Source organism: Nanorana parkeri, unplaced genomic scaffold, assembly GCF_000935625.1.
Source record: "Nanorana parkeri isolate BGI_ZX_2015 unplaced genomic scaffold, ASM93562v1 scaffold2149, whole genome shotgun sequence".
Classification (NCBI taxonomy): Eukaryota; Metazoa; Chordata; class Amphibia; order Anura; family Dicroglossidae; genus Nanorana; species Nanorana parkeri.
In genome coordinates this window covers 151,427-172,503 of record NW_017308417.1, presented here as the reverse complement: position 1 = coordinate 172,503, position 21,077 = coordinate 151,427, and the positions used below count along the sequence as shown (strand labels likewise).

At 44.4% G+C, this 21,077-nt stretch overlaps 1 protein-coding gene across 1 annotated transcript in view; it reads left to right on the top strand.

Annotated features, from left to right (window-relative positions):
* The first annotated feature begins 5,137 nt into the window (after positions 1–5,137).
* Positions 5,138–21,077, top strand: part of LOC108800882 (RNA polymerase I-specific transcription initiation factor RRN3-like) — a 114,151-nt gene continuing 98,211 nt past the window's right edge. The window contains exons 1-2 of the mRNA XM_018572865.1: positions 5,138–5,332; positions 5,602–5,786. The gene's annotated coding sequence lies outside the window, so the exon portion shown is untranslated. The remainder of the gene's footprint in view (positions 5,333–5,601; positions 5,787–21,077) is intronic.

The window sequence follows — 21,077 nt, the reverse complement described above, 5'->3', positions numbered from 1 at the left end:
AGGTCATGTGACCACATGGTTTGGCAGCCATTTTGGATGGTGCAATATTCTGCAAACAACTTTAACTTTGAAACCGTATATCAGAGTAACTCAAAACATTGCACATATGCCCAGGGCTGCCTCTTCTACCACGGTTGTAGAAACTGGTCCGATCCCAAAATCAATATGGCCGCCACAAGCCAATCACTTTTTGCCATTGCATAAATGTGCATTTATATCACTAGTGAAGTATGTTAAACATGTTATACATATCATGACTCAACATCATAACTGCCAAATACAATATGGCTTCCAGAGGTCACCAAGGTCGGCGGCCATTTTGAATTTGATTTTTTTTTTATACTTCATGAAATGTCCTGGTTTTTTAATCTCTCTAACGACAATGTCTTCTCATGTGCTATTACCGGCTCTAATGCTTGGCCACCACCTTTATTGCTGCTTGCAGCTATATTTATGATTCCGCAGCTGCTTTCAAATGCCTTTAACAAGTGCTCTGTTTGTCAAAAACTAATGAAAATTTGCACAATGGTAGAGCCCTATGCTCTGCAGAGCTTTCTACAATATAAAAGTCAGGTCATATGATTTGGCAGCCATCTTGGTTTTTGCGACAATTTTTGCAAATATTAAAAAAAACCTGCTTATCCAGAACCGCTAAAGCTACAGATGTACAACTTGCTATGTGAGCTCATGCTGTGCTCTGTTATCTTATGTGTTAATTATAGCTATATTGGTTTGGCAGCCATTTTGGATTTTGCAATATTCTGCAAACAACTTAAACTCTGAAACCATTGATCAGAATTATTCACATCTTTGCACATATGTCCAGTGCGACCTCTTCTACCACGGTTGTAGAAACTGGCCCGATCCCAACACCAATATTGCCGCTGCAAGCCAATGATATTTAGATAGTGTTATTATTGTTATGGCCTATTTTTCAAAAGCCTATAAATAAGCACACTGTTACTCATAAACTCATGCAACTTGGCCCAATGGTAGAGCTCTATGCTATGCCTAATCTTTTGCATCATAACGGTCATAGGTCACATTGCCTGTCAGCCATCTTGTTTTAGGTGACGATATTCTGCAACATATTCAAACATCTGTTTCTCAGGAACTATTACAGGTACAGATCTACAAATTGCTATGTATAGTTATACTGTGATCTGCACTCATAGCTGATCATTACAGGTCAATTGGTCACATGGTTCGGCGGCCATATTGAATTGTGTCAAATTCGACAAAACAAATCCTTTTATTTTGATGCTCTTTTTTTCAAATGCTAATTATTACCCCACCGCTATTTAAAAACTCATGAAATTTGGAACAATGGTAGAGAATGGTGCTGTGTTTATTCCTTGGCAACATAATGGTCATAGGTCACATGCTCTGGTGGCCATTTTGGTTTAAACACACCTATTTCTGACATTTTTCAAACATCTGTTTTTGTATAACCGCTAAGGCTACAGATATACAAATTGCTATGTGAGGATATGCTGAGCTCTACAGTCATATATGTTTATTACAAGTCATGTGACCGCATGGTTTGGCAGCCATTTTGGGTTGCGCAATATTGTGCAAACCACTTAAACTCTGAAAACATTTATCAGAATAACTCCCAACTTTGCACATTTGTCCAGGGCGACCTACCTGTCTTATCTCTCTAACTGCAATATCTTCTCATGTGCTATAACCGGCTCTAATGCTTGGCCACCTTTATTGCTGCTTGCAGCTATATTTATTATTCCTATGCAGGATTTATGTAGCACCAATAGTTTGTGCAGAACTTTACAATATAAGGAGGACATGGCAGTTACAATACAAATCAAGACAAAATGCCCATGAGAGCTTACAATCTAAAAGGAAACCATAGCTGCAAACATTATGTTGTAGGATGAACTGCAATAGTTCCAATATGAAGGTGTTATATTGCATTTAGTTGTTATTGTTCTCTGTTCATATAAGATCTTGATTACCTCAATTGCCTTAGAATGAGGTATACTGCTAAATAAGGCCTCTACATCTATGTGAATTAATCATGCATTATATGACAAGTGTAATCCTTCAATTAACTGAATATTTTTATTACAAGATGGTAAACCAGACACATGTCATGTGTGACCTCAGCTGTTCATAGATCACTCTTCTAGTGTTTCCTGTTAAACTATCCCTATTGGAGACAATTTGTCTTCGGGGATGGGTGGGTTAAATTCTTGAGGGTTTCTGAAAGGGAATGTCATACTCATGAACATCCACATCTGTTAAAAAAAGTATATTGTGATAATAGGCTCTGTCAACATTTTCATAATATTCTTAATTAAATTGTTGAACCATGGATCCTATACCAATCCCTGTTCTCCAACATTTTCAAGCACATGCTCTCATATTGTGAGATATCCATGATAACAGTGTTACCACCTTACCCAAAGGTTATATTATATCCACATGATTTTTGTTAGTTGGTTAAGGGCTTGAGTCTGTTCTCAGGTTATATTATATACCCCCTGGGTATTCATTGTTGGCTTCTCAACCTCCTTAAAGTAAACCTAAACTCCGGAGTTAAACCTTAAAAATGTATTCAGGTACCTTAACTATTAACAAATATGTAGTTTTTTTGTGTATCACTCAGCTGTAGATCCTCAAATCATCTCTGAATTTGTGCTGACACTGTCCTTCCTTCTGGAGGGTGGCTACTTTTGTTCTGCATGGTCCCTGTGTGTGTTGTAAAGTAGTCAATGCTCCAAGCTCGCTCCCGTGATGGGTTGCAATCTTGATAAAAATTAGTAAAGTAAATATGCGATTATAGTCTATCATGGGAGCTTGGAGTGGTGGCTGAGGATCAATAGCTGAATAAAACACAAATAAGCCACATTTTTGTTAATAGTTAAGGTACTTGAATGTATTTTTAATATATAACTCCTGAGTTTAGTGTCACTTTAATAGCTTGTTGTAAGAAAGCAATTATGCTGAGGAAAGCATTTGATATCTCTTTTTGAATTCTCTGAACACAATTGTTTCTTCTACATTCTGCAGATATTTATCCAAATCATTATTGTCATTTAATATTGTCGGCCCACCTTCATTTACTTATTCCACTGATTTCCCTAGAGCTTTAACATCTCTATTAATGAATTGTTTCCTATCGTTAGTGTAAATATCAAACTTTCTACGTATTATCTTTGTGACAAATAACTTTCAACATGAGGTTGCTTGCAAATAAATTGAAGTCTTTGATTACCTCAAATTTGTCTTCATTTTGATGTGGGCAAATGTCCTAGTGCTAATACTTGCATTTCTGTTTTTGATAATGCTTGAAGTGTTTGTAAACTCTAATGATGAACTTCTCTTATTTGCTCCCCTTATGTTGAGTGCATTTTTGCCAGGGTCAACAGATATTTTTCTGTACTTGCAGGTTCTTTAACCGTCTCCCCGCTGGCCGTTGTAAAAAAACGGCCGGCCAAGAGCTTCCTGGATGTAACAGGCCGTCTAACGGGAACTCTGCCAAATTTAAAAACAGGTGGCGATGCCTGTTTTCATACAAGCGATCCGCCGACTATAGAGCCGGCGGATCGCTTGTACAATGTCCTGATATGTGCGCCCTCCCCCCGCTGCCCCCCTTCCGCTGGTCCCAAGCTCCCCTGTGCCCGGTGCAAGCCTGGGACCAGCATGGTGGCTCTGTGACAGGGGATCAGAGGGAGATCGGTACACGATCTCCCTCCAGGCCCCTCTCCGGTGTCAGAATACGGAAGTGATGTATATTACATCACTTCCGCATTCTTGTGTCACTAGCTGGTGAGATGCTGATGAAGCAGATTTCTGCTTCATCAGCTTCTTTGGGGGGTCCTAGGTGACATTAGGGGTCTTGGAGACCCCTGATGTCTCCATAACGAGGACCTGTCACATATCTTTGCTATCACGTAGGGGGTTTCTTAGCCCCCTATGTGATAACAATAAGGTTAAGGAAAAAAAATAGGAAAAAAAAATTAAAGTTGCAAAAAAAATTAGTCACACATGAAAAAGAATTAAAAAAAACAATTTAAAAAAAAAAGTTTACACCTTACATACACGCCGACGATTGCGCCCCTTACGCCGCACATGTTACATATCGCCATGGACGTCGCAGTGAGAGCAATAATTCTAGGGCCATTGAACACTGATAACACTAAAGCTTTTAAAGCGTCACCTATGGTCAATTTTGGGTATGGTAATTTTTTGCGATTTCGCGGGTGCGTGCAATTTTAAGGCTTGACATGTTTGGTGTCTATTCACCCGACGTGACCCCGTCTTTTATATTTTACCAAAAAATTGGGTAATAATAATTGTATTATAACATAATCTTTAAAAAAACTTTTCCCAAAAAAATTTCAGTAATTTTTCCTTAATATAGTAAAAAATAAAAACCCCAGTGGTGAATAAATGCCACCAAAGGAAAGCTCTATTTTCCCCCCAAAATGGTATAAAATTTATTAAATTTATTTCAGCTCTCCCCCCACTTCTTTGCCCTCTGAACCCCCCGCTTCCTACCCATCCTCCATCTCGCCCCCCCTCCCTTTTTTTTTCTTTTTGCATTTGTGCCGATCGGCGTTGGGCGACAACAGCCACGCCGATATTCTACATCTAAGAAACTATCTAAGACACTATCTATCTAAGAAAATGCTCTCTTGTACATATAACCGCTCAACTTAAGGTAGTAGCTTGCAGCGGGGATGTAACAAAGTAGACCATAGTATACTCTCCCCCCTGCTTGAGCGCAGTCTCCTAATTGTTTAAGTGATATCTGTTTTGAATTTCACTGGGCTGTGACCCTGTATGCAGCCTTATTGATGGCCCTGTGTTCCACCTTCACGTAGTGTCATTTGACTACCTGGTTGTATATCTTATATTGTGCCAAATAAAGAATTTATTTTAAAAAAAAAATATTTCAGTACAGCGCTGCATGACGGAATAGATGTCAGTCAAAGTACCACAGCGCTGAATACTGAAAAATGGCCTGGCCAGGAAGGGGGTGTAAACACCTGGTCTTCAAGTGGTTAAAGAAATAAAACATTGAGAAATGTATATGTAATACAGATATATATTGAATATGTTTTTTTATTTTTTTATTTTACCCTGATATACTCTTCTTAAAACAACTGTCACATATTCCATGTATTTGTGTCAGCTTGGGTCTCTTTTGTTTATACATTTTGTTAATTGAACCGCAGGGATTTACAGAAGCATTTTTGGAACATCTTTGGAAGAAACTACAGAACCCAAACAACCCTGCAATAATCAGACAAACAGCTGCAAGTTATATTGGGAGTTTCCTGTCTCGAGCCAGGTTTATTCCTTTGGTGTAAGTAAAGCATTCTGAGTTTCTACTCATTTAACAAAGATTAGCAACACATCATTTCTGCTGTAAAAATATTATCCAGTTACAAGTTTTGTAGGAATATCTTGCAGAGATAAAAAAAATCTTTAAAACAGTAGTTTTATGGCAGAATAGTTGTCATGGCAGAAATATACAAGCATTGTTGTATGCACTACATTTTCAGGTCTGTGACATATTTTAGCAGAAAAGGTGTGTACAAATGCTGTCTTTCTTACAGTATATTTGTGTTTCAGGACTGTGAAGGCCTGCCTTGATCTCCTAGTTAACTGGTTGCACAGCTACATTAACAACCAAGATGCTGGAAGTAGAGCTTTTTGTGACGTTACATTACATGGACCCTTTTATGCTGTTTGCCAGGCAGTTTTCTACACGGTGATCTTTCGACACAAGCAGCTTCTAGAGGGAAACTTGCAGAAAGGTACTAACAAACTTGTGTATTTTCAATTCCAAAGTGTTTTATTGGTTTTATATAGCGTTACTGAGATAACATTAATACATGTCAAGGTATCACAAGTAATATACAATCAAGATGAAGGAGCAAGACATTGTATGTAGAGCTTGTTATTTGATACACAAAGCGCCTCCTCGCAGGGAAGACAAGGCGTTTATCTATAGTTCACAAAAACGTTCCCCCAAAAAATTAGAAATCCCTTCTAAAAAGATTGGTTCAACACAGGTAAATCAAAATTATTGATAAAATATTTAATAGTAGAAAAAGACATATACAATAAACTCATGTACCAGAGACATTTAAAAACACTTAAAACATTCCACTGGATATATCCTGCATGATTATAACAATTGTTGCCTAAAAACCACCTGTGTGGTAAAGGACCATCTATGCAGGTTTCTGGATGATTGAAGTACTTTTCAAAAGAAACAATGTATCTGAGAATGTACTCACATATGTTGCAGTTCAAAGAGCTCGAGGGAAAATGAACCTGCTAGAGTCCTGTGTGTAAAGATGGAAGAAAGACTTCGGGAGAGGTGTCCAGTATAAGACGATATTACTGTCAAAGAATGTAGCTCCTCAATACAGGCAGGAGCTGCGGATGCCCCTCTCACAGCACTTTCCAAAGGCACAAGATACTCCGTGGGTTTCAGTGAATGAAATGGGAGCTTCTTCTAAGATTTTGGTCTTTCGTGTGCGGCCGCACTGTGCAGAAAAAGAGAAAGACTACTTGACACTCCACGGTAAGATGCGCCTGGCAAGATAGGAGCCGGGAATTTACCCGTAAGGCGCGGGAAGCCACCCGCTAACCTTCAAAAGCAAAGGCATGATTTTAGTAGTCATCCAATCGAAACCATATCACAGTCAGTTGTGCTCCGTCACCTCTATTTCACAAGCCGGTAGGCAGGATGTTCGTTCCTAACTGGACTTGTATAGGGGATGAGCAAACAAATGTGAGTATCTCATGTGTCCAGAGAATCCAGGGAAGCTTTCCACACGTAACCCCCACACGCGTTTATAGCAGGTAGATAAGCTATCTCAAGGAGATGGTACTCCAATGTCGACCCCTGGACCACGAGGGGACCCATCCGGACAGCTGTCCCCGTACTCCAGGGCCGAGAGCGTTGCTTAACTTTAATATAACAAGAGTTCGTGAGAGCCGGTGGCTTGAAGTGCAGGAGCGCAAACCCCAGGTCCCTTGCTATAAGTTTTTTCAAAAAGAGACCGTAGGAGAAGAAAGTTCTTGGACCGAAGTATCATTAGCATAGGACAAGTCCACCATGTAACGAGAACTTCCCCTTTAGAAGAGCAACCTCTGAAGCACAGAGCTGAAAATGAGGGGTTTAGATGAGTCAACCGGCAGGGGACCATATACGATCTCATCATAGATTTGTAAGTGGTCTCCAGGGAAGTGATATTAATCGTACAGGAGGCCGTCAGTTTCCACACCTGCTGCCATTCATGAGCTGGCTTGGATGTACGAAGATCGAGCTCCTATCTATGAGTATAGACATGATCCGTTGGGGAAGACACTGAATTGAGGTGTGAATACAGTATAGAGATCAATTTAGGTTGCATAGGTGGTAACTTATGTGTTCAAAGGTTGTTAGCGCTGGGAGGGTAGATCTATTAGCGATCATAGAAGAGGCCCAATGTCTAATTTGTAGGTATCGGAAATGTTCCCTGAGAGGGATTTGTAATTGAGTTCTAAGGTCAGACCAGGTGCTGAGCGCTCCACCTCGCAGAAAGTTATGTAAGTAGCAAAAATTTGTGGGAAGACCACCATCCAACGGATCCCGCTGCCTCCAATCCAGGAACAAACAAAGGGTTGCCCAGGATGTGAAGTAGGTGGAGGTGGGGCAAGATCAGATTGCTAGAGTATTTGAGTCCCAGACGGTGAGGGTGTGTCTCATGAGAGGGCTCATGGATTTGGGGCGCAGTTGGCACGGGAGCCATGGTAATGCCTGGATGGAGATCTGATTACAGTAGAAGCTTTCAATGGTGGTCCAGAGGGGGGCTATTTGGAACAAGTTGGTCATGGGGCTATTTGGGCCGCCTGGTAGTATCTTGTTATGTTGGGAAGGCCTAGTCCGCCCTGTTTCCTATGGGCACACATAGTGAATTTGGATATACAAGGTTTTTTGGAACCCCAGACAAAGTTCGTGATGTCAAGTTGGGACGCACGGAGAGCCAAACCCAAGATCAAGATTGGAAGGGTACGAAAGAGATACAAAAGCTTGGGGAGGATCATCATCTTGACGGCATTTAGTCTGCCCAACCACGACATTCCATGTCGTGACCATGAAGACATAAGGTCTTTAAGCTGGCGGAATAGAGGGGAGTAGTTAGCTTCATATAAGGAGTCATACGTGGCAGTCAGTCTCACCCCCAGGTAGTCTAAATGGGAGTCATGCCAGAGAAAAGAGAAATTTTCACAAATGGAGTGGACAATATCCGGGCTGAGAGAGATGTTGAGGGCCGAGGACTTGGTCTCATTAATGGTCAGGTCAGATATGTGTGCGAAAGAACGTAGAACGGAAAATAAGTTAGGCAGTGAAATGTGGGGTTGAGTTAGTGTTAATAAAAGGTCATCTGCAAAGAGATTAACTTTATATTCAGTGGTGTCCACTAGTACACCGTGTACATTAGAGTTAAGGCGGATAAGATGTGCCAGGGGCTCTATGGCTAGGACAAATAATATGGGGGAGAGGGGACATCCCTGTATCATACCTCCCAGAATCGGAAATGTAGGTGAAGTGTGCTGTAGGTATCTGACAGTGGCCGACGGTGAGCTGTATAGTGCCCTGGTCCATGATATGAAGGTGATAGCCTACCTGATCTTTATGTTCAGCTTACTGATTTGTTAGGAAGCCAGGCTGCCTACCAACTGAAGCTTGCTGCCTAGCCAGTCAGGAAGCTGGGCAGCATGTCATGACCCGCCTCCTGGCTTCCTGATCCGGCCCCCAACAATGTCTGAGGGACAGTGAACTGGCCCCCCGTTTAAAAAGTTTGAGGACCCCTGTATTAGGGTGTCTAGGAAGCGATTCATTCTGGTGGCTAATATTATGGAGAGGAGCTTGATATCTACATTAAGTAAGGAAATTGGCCTATAATGTATGTATATGTGTATTTTCAATTGTTCTTTCATTGCATAAATGACGCACTTAATGTGTGTGTTTGTGGAATCAATTTATTTTAATAATTTTTATGCCAAAAGTGCAATTTTCGGCCGATATGTTTCGGCGGCCGATATATCGGTGCATCCCTAGTAATTTGTAATACTGTGTGTCATTATGTCACAGACAAAAACAGTGTAAACCAGGACCCCAGCGGCAACTGGAGCAAAGAAAGGTAGTTTGAATTAATGGACGAAAGTGTCCAGCCCCTGCTCCATGATCTAGATAAGAGGTGCCAAACATGTGGCCTGCAGGCACCTTCCTTGTGGCCCACTAAGGATCTTCCTTCCTCCACTTTCCATGGGCAGAAGAAACCTTAAGCAGCTGCAGGAAAGGTGTCAGCAGGGCTGCTGATAGGCAGCATGTTTGAAAATGCTGGAGAGTCCCCCAGGGCAGGCTATGCAAGTAACTAACCCGGCACACTACTCAGGTGGTATTCAGGAGCGAGTTGCATTGTTGAAACACTGTCTAACCACCCACAACCTCACAAGCTATCACTTATCAGTGGTGCAGGCACTGATAGGTGGAGGGCAGTCATGACCGTTATTGTGGCCCTGGCATGCAAATAGTGAAAACAGTGTGCCTGTGCATGCCAGAGCTGCTGTGGCTGCATGAGTGTGCAGTTAAAAAGTGTGAAGGTTATTGGGTGGACAGAAAGGATTTTCAGCAATGATTTTCAGCATGCAGTTGGGCAGTGAACTTGAGCTAAAGATGGATCTGTGCAGTAAATGTAAGCTAAAGTTATTCCATGAATTTGAGCTCAAGAGGGTGCTGCCCAGTGAAGCTGAGCTAAAGAAGGTGCTACATAGTGAAAATGAGCTAAAACCAAATACACTCTCATTTACCAATGTTGATTGAATTTACTTGTGAAGAATATAGTATCTGTCACTAATAGATGCACTTGGCCTCTCTAACCCGCCTATTCACCAGCTCCTAATAACTCTAATCAGCAAGCATAGACTGACAACATGTGTTCGCTATCATTCTCTTTCTACTATCGCCTAAAAAGTAGATGCCGCTCTTATTCGCACTTGAATAAGTGTTACACTTTCCTGTGCACTGATCTGATGCTGGGTTTTGCCTCCCATCCAACGTTCTCAGCATCCTGCCAATCTTATTTCATCCTCTGTGTTAAAAGGCTAGTGCACTTGTTGCTTGGCGTTAAAGCAATGTGTCTCCACACTAGCGGCTGGACCCCCTGTGCGTCCTGAAGCTTACTTGCTGTTCTCATAGTATTTCCTAGTATTCTGTGTCCTCTGCTCTGTGCATCTGTGTTCTTGATTCCTGCTGTCTTCACAGTGTGACTCTGTTATTTGTGCCTATGTTCCTCCATTTCATGTACTGTGTGTTGTGTGTTTGTCCTTACTGCTTATACCCATGCTCTGCTTCACATTCACACACCCCTGCTTCTGTGTCTGTTCTTCCCTATTCACCTGCACCAGTCTACGGTATTTATTCCACTCTTCAGCGCCGTATGTCTCCCACCTGTGTTCTTGTGTACTTTTAACTATTTGTTGCTCCATGTCTATTCTGCACTTCTGTGTATGCACTATCCTGTTTTATCTATTCCTCCTGTGTCCTCTGTGAATTGACCTGCTGTGTTTCCTGCTTAGCAGTGCTGTAGGTCCTTACCTGTGTTCTGATCAATTTGTGTCTGTTCTTCATTGATGTGCAATCTGCACTTCCTGCTTTCCTACTTTTCCCCTACCTGCCACTGCATCCAGTGTTGTTCAGTGTCCTTACTCCCTTGCGGTGTGCACTGGTGTGTTAGACGGCCGCAACCTGGGAGCTGTCCTGCAGTTTAACAATGACACCATCAGGGTCTCTGGAGAACACCAGGCGCTCCTTAGATTCTAACACACCCACGCCATACATGATAGTATGTTATCCTGTTCCCACACGCTTCATGTACAGTGACTGAAGTGGCCTGTGACCCAGATCACTCAGCAAGTCCCGGAACTAGCATACACTGTGCCATCAGTTCCCAGACCATGTGTGACAGGTGTAGCAACTGCTTTTTAGCTGATAGTAAAATATTTTATTTGTGCAGTGGATTTTGAGCTAAAGAAGGTGCTCTTTAGTAACTTTGAGCTACAAAAGGTGCTGTGCAGTGAATTTGAGGTAAGGAAGGTGCAGCTATTCAGTAAATTGAAGAAACCTAAAGTTTTGTGTTTAATAACTCTGTTATCATATTATCTGTCAAAGTGCAGCCTGTGGATGAAGGTGCAACCTTATTTGAGGCCTGTCCTTGGACTTGTGTTTGATTCTAATCTGGATGGTGTGAAATCACCTCCCTACCGTTAAAGTTTATGCGGCGATAAGTGACATTCCTCCTCCTACACTTTACACACAGGCAGCATAATGGCAACAATGAACAAGGGAATGTCCTGTTAATATGTGGGAAAAGAAAAACATTGATTAACCACCTCAGCTCTTGCACTAGTATAACCCTTAAGGGCCAGAGCAATTTTAAAATTTCTGCTATAGGCCTGTCGATTCTGCAAAAACTTTGCAATTACTTAAGAGGCTGATACAACAAGATACAATGTTTTGGGGTCTCACAGGATCCCCTTCATCAGGCAAACAAGTGATAAGTGCAAGTGAAACAGAGCGAACTATATACACACCCGCTGTGAATGTGAACCAATCCAAAGAGTCTCTCTGACATCATCGTGACCTCACATTCCCTCCATAATTCAAACTAAAGTAAACATGTAGCCAGATGTTAGTGGCTAGAATACAGACACATATGTGAATACTATATGGACACAAAAAGGTTAAATTACCTGACACAAATGTAAAAGCAATCACAATGCATGGTTATTGCTGTGTACAGTGACCTGTACAGAAAACGCTGTCTTGTAAGAAAAAGCCGTTAGGCAGCACTGGAGGGGCTGTCAAAAAGGGCCAGTCCCGCCCCCAGTCAAGCACCAATAAGAGGACGCCATCTGGTGGAAGCCTGTGGCATCACAGATGGGGGAAGCCGCACACGTCACAAGCAACGAGGATTCGGCCACACCCCTCGGTGCGCAGACAGTCTTTGGATTGGCCTACCTGCCTATGTCAGGGGTGGTGTCGGCCGTATCGTAGGGTATCATGACAACAGCGGGACGCTGGCCAGCGGATGCCGACAGTTAAACAAGCGGCATGCAACCACAGTGAGACAGGGAACAGAACGATCAGTAGACAGGAGCACAATGCATCGTGAGAGGACAACACTGCATGAGGGAGCATCTGTGTAGAATGTAAACAATAAAGAAATATGGAAAAACAAATGACAGCATAGATGATAACAATGGGTTGTCACAATAAAAGCAAGTAAATAAACGCTAGAGAAGGACCCATAAGTAGTTAGTGGTGTAGCACTGCACATATAAATGCATTGGCAATGCATTAAAAAATAAACGCATGCGGGCATCTACATATTACTGGGAGCAAAGTAAGAATAAAAAACACATAGAAGCCACTAGAGTTGCCAGTATAACTGGGTCATCACATGAATGTATACCAGGCCGTAGGCATGAAAGGTACCAGGTAGAATAATATATTCAGGAAAAGCATGACGGTCCATGCAGTGTGCTGTTGGCGAGATACAAGGCGTGTGTGCCACTGAGATTGTAACTACATGGTACAGTGCAATGATGGTGTTTTAAGGCTCACAGTACACAAGGGTGATGAGAAAGTAAGCGAAAAGTACTGCTTAGTGATGCTATGATTAAACAAATGCATGTGGGGGGCGATAGTGAGCAGCCAACCAAGATGGCCGCAATCTGATTGAGCTCCACTACACCCGGACACGAACCTCACGAGCTTGGAACCTATTCGGAACCCCACAACACACCCGCCTAGCGGCACAACCCCCGGAAAGGCTGGAGATCAGAAATGAGTAGAAACTACAATAATACCCGCAACCGTTCCCGCGGGGCGAACAGCACGCACCACGGCCAAAATGGCGTCGTCCCCTGCAGGGCCGAACTCGCAGCCGTCCTCACAGGATTCGATTGCGGACGCAGACCGCGCATCCAATGCCAGCACATCCTCACCTGTGCCGAGTCATCAACTGGAACCAGGCTGCAGAGACTCTGACATACTGAACCGATTCAAGATCCTGCTCCAGAAGGAGCTGAGAACGGCCACGGACAAACTGGCAGCACAGCTCTCACGGGATATCAAGGAGCTGGGTACCAGGATACACGCAGTGGAGGACAAGATGGATGATGTGGTCAGTATCGTGGAAGCCCACGAGCAGGACCTGAACTCCATCAGAACTGATCTATCTGCCACTCTCCTTAAGTTGGAGGACCTGGAGAACAGGAACAGACGCGGCAATATTCGCCTGCGTGGTATACCAGAGCATGTGGAAGACCTAAAGTCCACAGTCACGGCCATGTTCCAGGAACTCCTCCCACACTATCCGGTTGAGAGGCTTGAGCTGGATCGAATTCACAGGGCCTTGGGAGCCAAACGACCGGAGGGACCTCCGCGGGATGTTATCCTGAAACCGACCTTCAGAGCTAAGGAGGAAATCGTGAAGGCAGCTTGGGAGCACAGGGACCTCATGTTCCAGGGATTCAAGTACCAGGTGTACTCGGACCTGGCTCCACAGACCCTCCAGAAGAGGAGGGCCCTGAAACCTTATCTGAATTCCCTGATGCACCACCGCATAAAATACAAGTGGGGCTTTCCCCTCAAAGCCCACTTTACCTATGACGGACGCCAACACTCATTCGCCACCCCAGAGGAAGCAAGCAGACTGCTGGAATCTCTGCAATTGACGACGCCGGACGAGATCGCCACCCCATCACAGGAACCGCGGGCCCAACCGACACGACGCCTGCAGCCGTTATGGGAGCGCGGCCCAAGACCTCCTCGCGACCGAGTCGATAGCCGACAAAGATCCCCACGCTCCCAGGAAGACCCCCATGGATGAATACTTGCTGTGGCCTACTGGATTTAGCCACGAGTTGAAGTTGGTGCCCACTGACTTCATGGGGCCTTCGCGGGCGGACGACCTGAATCTGGAATGGTACCTTTCTCTTATCTTTATACACTCCTGTCTGGTTTGGAATATCCTCAAGACCGTTACCGGATCGCAACCTCCGATCACAGGGTAATGTAACCGGGGCACTCTTAAGTTTAACAACGTTCCTTTTCAGTTTGCCATGTTGGCCTGTTTTTGAAGCGGTTCGATCCTGAGGGGTCCTCTAGATCGCAAGGACACCCTGGGTTACCCCTGGAATCAAATATTTTGTCACCTGAGGGCTGGCCACTGCTGATAACACGGTCAAGCCCAGTTATCTACAAAGTGCACGAGGAATGGACGTTTGCCCCCCCTCCCCTCCTTCTCTGGGTACTAAACGTTGTTGTCACCATTTGGATAGCTGATAAGCTAATTTTGTTCTCCAGCCCTGGATTTGGCTGACATCTTGCAGTAATTACTCTACTGGGTCCTGATGGGGGACATCGCGACATCTCTTGCTGCAGGCTTCTTGGCTATACTGAGAATATGCCGTGACGGATACACATCAGGACATCAGGTGACTAGACAACTGTATCCTCATCTCCCATGCCCAACTACCCCTGGGGACATGTCTCAGTAACCCTTCAGCATGCAGATCCCGGGAAATGGCGGAGACGTCCCTACCCTACACAGAAGAGACCTGCAATCCGCAGGGTACACGAATGTGGGATGGTGCCCTCCCGGGGTGTACCTACCATGGTTGATGTATAATATTGTGGGCCCTGTTGGGTCAGTAGTTAATAACTATTTGGTGGCGCATCTCCACAGACTCGCCCAACACTCTCCATCCCGTACCTCCCTACTTTTACCAGACCTACTCCTTCCCCTATTCCTCCTGCCCCCATCCTCCCCTCTTCCAGCACCCCGAATTCCCTCTACCCGCCCTCCCCCTCCCCCCATCCCTCAAGGTGGCGCACATAGTCATTTGGTGATGTAAGGAGGTTTAGTTTTAATGTTTATAACTTACAGGTTCTGTTTAGGATTTAAACTTGCATACTCTATAATCTAGTTCGTGTCCGGGTGCCCTGGGCACCCCCACTGTTTGTAATGCTGTTGAGCATTACGTCCGCACACTTCATTGGAAGTTTGAATGTGATTCGACTGTGTATTACTTGTTTTCTTTTTCTCTTTGTCTCTTTCTCTTCTCCTCCCCCCTGTCCCAATCCCTCCCTCCCCCCTAGTGGTAGCGGAAATACCAGTACAATACTTATATCTTGCTCGCATCACCCCAACCAGGCTTCCACCTGGATAATAGGTCAACTCCTCCTTTACAATGATGACCTCATATAAAATTATAACCCATAATGTCCAAGGCCTGAACTTGCCAAATAAGCGTAGGAAAGCCTTCAGCTATTATGCTTCCCGCAACATAAACATTGTGGGTTTACAAGAAACAAAATTTTCCGATACGTCTAGACCCAAATTCCTGCATGCAGCGTATCCACAGGTGTTTCATGCCACGTTTAGGGGGAAAAAAGGAGTTCTCCTGGCCTTCCACCGTACCACACCCTTCACATGCACTAAAGAAATATCTGACCCGACAGGTAGAGATACCTGTTACTAACGGGCAAACTCATGGACATGGACATTACCATAGTCTCCTACTACGCGCCAAACTCAAGGCAGACTCGCTTCTTCACTCACCTACTGGAAGTGGTCGAGAGGCATAAGATGGGCACCCTGCTGGTGATGGGAGACTCCAACCTAGTCCTCAACCACAAATTAGATAGACACTCCTCAAGCTCTAAAACAAAATCCCTACCCACAGGCCGTAGCGAAATTAAATTTTCTAATTCCCTTTTATCGGAACATACCCTGATAGATTGTTGGCGGGAGACGAACCCCACGGCTAAAGATTTCACCTTTTATTCTAACCCCCATGACAGCTTCTCCCGTATCGACCACATATTTGCTACTCCTTAGAATAAAGTCATCCAAAATACTTTCTACCCCTTGGTCTGATCACTCCCCAATCCTCCTTGAATGCACATCTTTATCCTCTAGCCCAACCTCCTACACCTGGCGCTTAAACCACTCTCTACTCACGTTCGCAGATTCGGCGACGAGTGTGCGGGAACACATCCTCCAATACTTTTCGGAAAATGGATCAGTAACATCACCAATCTCCCTCTGGGAAGCCCACAAGGTGACCCTTAGGGGGGACCTTATTCGCCTAGCTTCCCGCAAAAAGAGGGAGCGGGAGAATAAAATCCAATCCCTATACGCTGAATTAGAATCCCTGGATACGGCCTGGAAAGCCACGCCTTCAGCCAATTTGCGCCAACAGGTAGCCTCAGTAAAAGTGGAACTGAATCTTCTTCTGAACGACAAAGTTGAGAAGCAGCTTCGATGGGCAAAACACTCCTTCTATGCAAGATCAGACAAACCAGGTTCTATGTTAGCTAACTTACTAAATGCAAAGCCCAGAGGAGCTAAACCAATTGAACTGCGGCTCTCCAATGGCTCCCTGACAGCAAACCCCTCCCACGTAGTAACCAAATTTGCACGCATCTTGCGCAAACTATATAGCACCCCGCCTAAATTTGACATTCACAAAGCGGATTTATTATTCGCTGACTTCCCCCTGGGCACCCTGTCTAGGTCCATGGTGGAGGGAATGGAGGCTGAAATCACTGAGGCGGAGGTGTTAGCAGCCATTAAAACTCTCAAACCAAATAAATCGCCGGGGCCAGATGGCTTCACGGCCCTGTACTACAAAAAATTTTGCAAAAAGAGGGAGCGGGAGAATAAAATCCAATCCCTATACGCTGAATTAGAATCCCTGGATACGGCCTGGAAAGCCACGCCTTCAGCCAATTTGCGCCAACAGGTAGCCTCAGTAAAAGTGGAACTGAATCTTCTTCTGAACGACAAAGTTGAGAAGCAGCTTCGATGGGCAAAACACTCCTTCTATGCAAGATCAAACAAACCAGGTTCTATGTTAGCTAACTTACTAAATGCAAAGCCCAGAGGAGCTAAACCAATTAAACTGCGGCTCTCCAATGGCTCCCTGACAGCAAACCCCTCCCACGTAGTATCCAAATTCGCACGCATCTTGCGCAAACTATATAGCACCCCGCCTAAATTTGACATTCACAAAGCGGATTTATTATTCGCTGATTTCCCCCTGGGCACCCTGTCTAGATCCATGGTGGAGAGATTGGAGGCTGAAATCACTGAGGCGGAGGTGTTAGCAGCCATTAAAACTCTCAAACCAAATAAATCGCCGGGGCCAGATGGCTTCACGGCCCTGTACTACAAAAAATTTCGAGACATTCTAGCCCCCCATCTGGTGGCGTTATTCAACCATCTCTCCGAGGGTGGGAAACTAAATCCCTCCTCCCTAGCAGCTCAGGTGGTAATGCTCCCAAAACCAGGAAAGGATGATACCGACCCGCATAACTATAGGCCTATATCCCTATTAAATGTAGACACCAAACTACTCTCCAAAATTCTGGCCAATAGGATAAATAATTTCTTGGAAACACTAATTCACAGAGACCAAGTAGGCTTTGTTCCCCATCGCCAAGCCACGGACAATACCAGAAAGGTGATCCAAATAATACACCGTATGCGACACAACAAAATACCGGGCATGTTGTTATCCCTAGACATCCAAAAGGCCTTTGATAACGTCTCCTGGGACTACCTGAGCTACATTCTAGGGAGGTGGGGATTTCCCCCAGTCTTCATGAGATGGCTAGAGGCCCTATATGATAACCCCTCCGCCACGGTGCGCTACCTCCAGTGTTCTTCTCCTTCGTTTGATATCCGTCGGGGAACTAGACAGGGTTGCCCATTATCCCCAATCTTATTTGTATTAGCTCTTGAACCCTTAGCACACATACTTCGAAATAACCCAAATATACATGGTGTGACAGTCGGAAACACGGAACACAAACTTAGCCTATTCGCAGACGATTTCCTTCTCACTGTTTCGCAACCCCATATATCCATCCCAAACTTGCTCACCGTCTTGGACTCATTCACGCAAGTCTCCAATCTATCAATTAACATAGAAAAATTGTTAGCTCTCAACATATCCCTATCACAGGAATTGGCCGAAACTATACAAAGAAATTTTGACTTCACCTGGCGCTCTTCCACTTTGGAATATTTAGGAATACAGCTGACCAGAGACTACAGCTCTCTTTATAAAAATAACTACCCGCTCGTTTTCAAAATCCTGATAGAGCTAATGTCCAGTTGGACCCGCCATAATCTATCATGGATAGGGAGAATTAACTCGGTCAAGATGACGATTCTCCCAAAGCTATTGTACTTATTCCGGACTCTACCGGTGGCAATTCCTGGGAAAATCTTACACGCATTCCAGAAAAAGGTACTCAAATTTACCTGGGGAGCCACCAGGCCCAGAGTCTCGAGACACACCATGTGCACGCACAAGAAGCAGGGAGGGTTGGGGCTTCCGAACTTCCTCAAATATTTCCAAGCAGCCCAGGTAGCACCCATTACCAATTTATTCTCCTATTCACTGGGACCACTATGGGTGGACGTGGAAAGAGTGTATAGTGCCCCGACGACAGTCGGAGCTCTTCCATGGCTCCCCCCGCACGCGCAGCCAAAAACCCTGACTCCCGTGCTGACTCGGGATCACACCAAACATCAGGGACAATTTATATCCCCTTATCTCCCACTAATGCCCATAATAGGTAACCCGCTCTTTACTCCAGGGATACAGTCGCCTGGAATATTCTCCTGGTGGAAGTCCAAAAACATAACATATTTCCACGACCTCATACAAAACGAGCGGATACGCACCTGGGACTCGATAAAGGCGGACTCCCACACACCCCCTTCGGAATTCTTCCGATATCTACAAATCAGACACTGGGCGGAGTCTGTGCTTGCCGGCAGGGTGCCCACCACTCGACTCTCCTTGATGGAACACATATGCTACCACACCCCTTTGCAGCCCAAATTGATATCCATATTATATGTTCAGCTGAATTTAAATCAAAGTAACTCGATCCATAATTATGTTGCAGCTTGGGACAAAGATTTACGGGGAAAAATCACTGATATGGAATGGCAACAAATTTGGGCCTCGTGGGAAATCTATTTAAAAAAAATAAGGAGATAAGCATGTGGTTTAAGTCGATTTACCGGTCGGGGAGCAAGCATGTAAGGATGAGACTTGTGTTGAGTCCCCTTGGCATCACGGTATCCAATGTGTGGATCCAAAATGCTTCCCGTTGCAGAAGGGATCTATCATGGTTCCCACCACAGTGGGATAGTGTGACATGTTCGATCACCATCCCCCGTAATTCATGGGTCTGATGTCGTAGCTTAGCAAAATGAACCGCTACTGGTTTATTACGGTCCGGAGTGTCACCCTTGTCAGAGGCATTAATAGCAGATCTGATATCGCTACGATGTTTTTGAAAATGTCTTTTGAATGGTCCCATGTTCTTACCAACGTATGCCAGTTCACATGGGCACTTCAAAAGATAAAAGCATGTCTCTGTCGTACAATTGAGATAGCCTTTGATCTGAAATCTATTCCCACTATGTGGGTGTGAGAATGACTCGCCTGTTACCAGAGGGTTTGTCTGTCCCTGAGGTTAGGAGCATTTTTTTCTGTTGCCCGCGCAAGTGCATGGTCCAAAACTCAGATAGGGTACCCTCTTTGCTGAAACTTGGAATACACTGCCCTAATCTGTATGTCACATGTGTCTGGATCAGACCAGATACGGAAAGCACACATGAACTGCGATATAGGTAAATTGTTAAGTAAATGTTTAGGGTGTGAACTGCAATAGTGATATAAGGGGTAGAAATCTGTCGGTTTGCTATACAGCGTGGTAAGAAGGTGACCATCAACAATATTGACTTGGACATCTAGGAATGTAATGCTAGTGTGATGAAATTCTGGGTTAAAGACAATACCTGGGAAAATGGAGTTGAGAAACCCGACAAACACCTCAAAGGCGGTGGCCTCACCCTGCCAGATAACAAAAATGTCATCTATGTACCTAGTCCAAAATTTGACATGTGTTTGGAACATGTGTGATGGATAGATGTAAATCTCTTCTAGGTAGCCCATGAATAAGTTTGCAAAAGAGGAGGCCTCGGAACTGCCCATGGCAGTACCTTTAGTCTATAAATGTGTTCTCAAAGAGGAAGAAATTATTTACAAGAACAAATCTTAGGCAAGATAAAATAAATTCAGTAGGCATTGTGTCATGTTTGGAAAAAAAAGAAAATAGCACTGCGCTTTAAACCCAAAAAATATTCCTAAAATGGGAGAAAAATAGTATGAAATGTGAAATTGTCACAAAGTGATAAACAATTTTGTGTCATACACAACACCTGTGTTGCACAATGCCTGTGCTGATGACAGTAAGAAAAGGCTCTAGGTCTAATGGTCTAGACACTCTAAACCAGTGGTTCTCAACCTGTGTAACCTAAGGATCCACATTTGTCCTTGGTCATTAAGTCGCACCGCATTGGAACGCACGGCATTGCGGTACCGCACGTTCCGATGCGGGCGATCAAACTGTGGACAGGAGGTGCGTTAGGGGTGCCGTTCAAATGAATGGCAATGCAACACAACTCCCACACCAGAATTTGCGGTAGGTGCGATTTTTGCGTGGTACAATGCAGTAATCGCAATGGACTGTGCAATTAACGCTCTGTACTAGTGTGAACGGACCCTCAAAAATACTGTCAGATACACACAACCACAGACACAATCTCTCACACACACATACACACTTCAAAAAAATTTTAGTTTGTTTTCCTTTTTTTAAGATCCACCCAGTCTCCCTATCATATCGAGAACTGTGGTGGATCCTTAGCCTGAGGTGCAGTGGGGGCTGCAGTGCTGTGACAGAGCTCCATCCATATTGCCATGGTCTCAGGTCTCCCAAAAGAGCAGGGGACCTCAAAAACCGTGGTGTTGTACAATGTCGATCAGTGTCCCCTGTCACAATGTCTCCTGTCAGTGCAGAAGCTGGGGAGGCATTAGCAGGGGCTTCGCTGCAAGTTAGAAAACTTGCAGCACAGCCCTTCTAAAGCCCCCTCCAACAGACCCCCCCC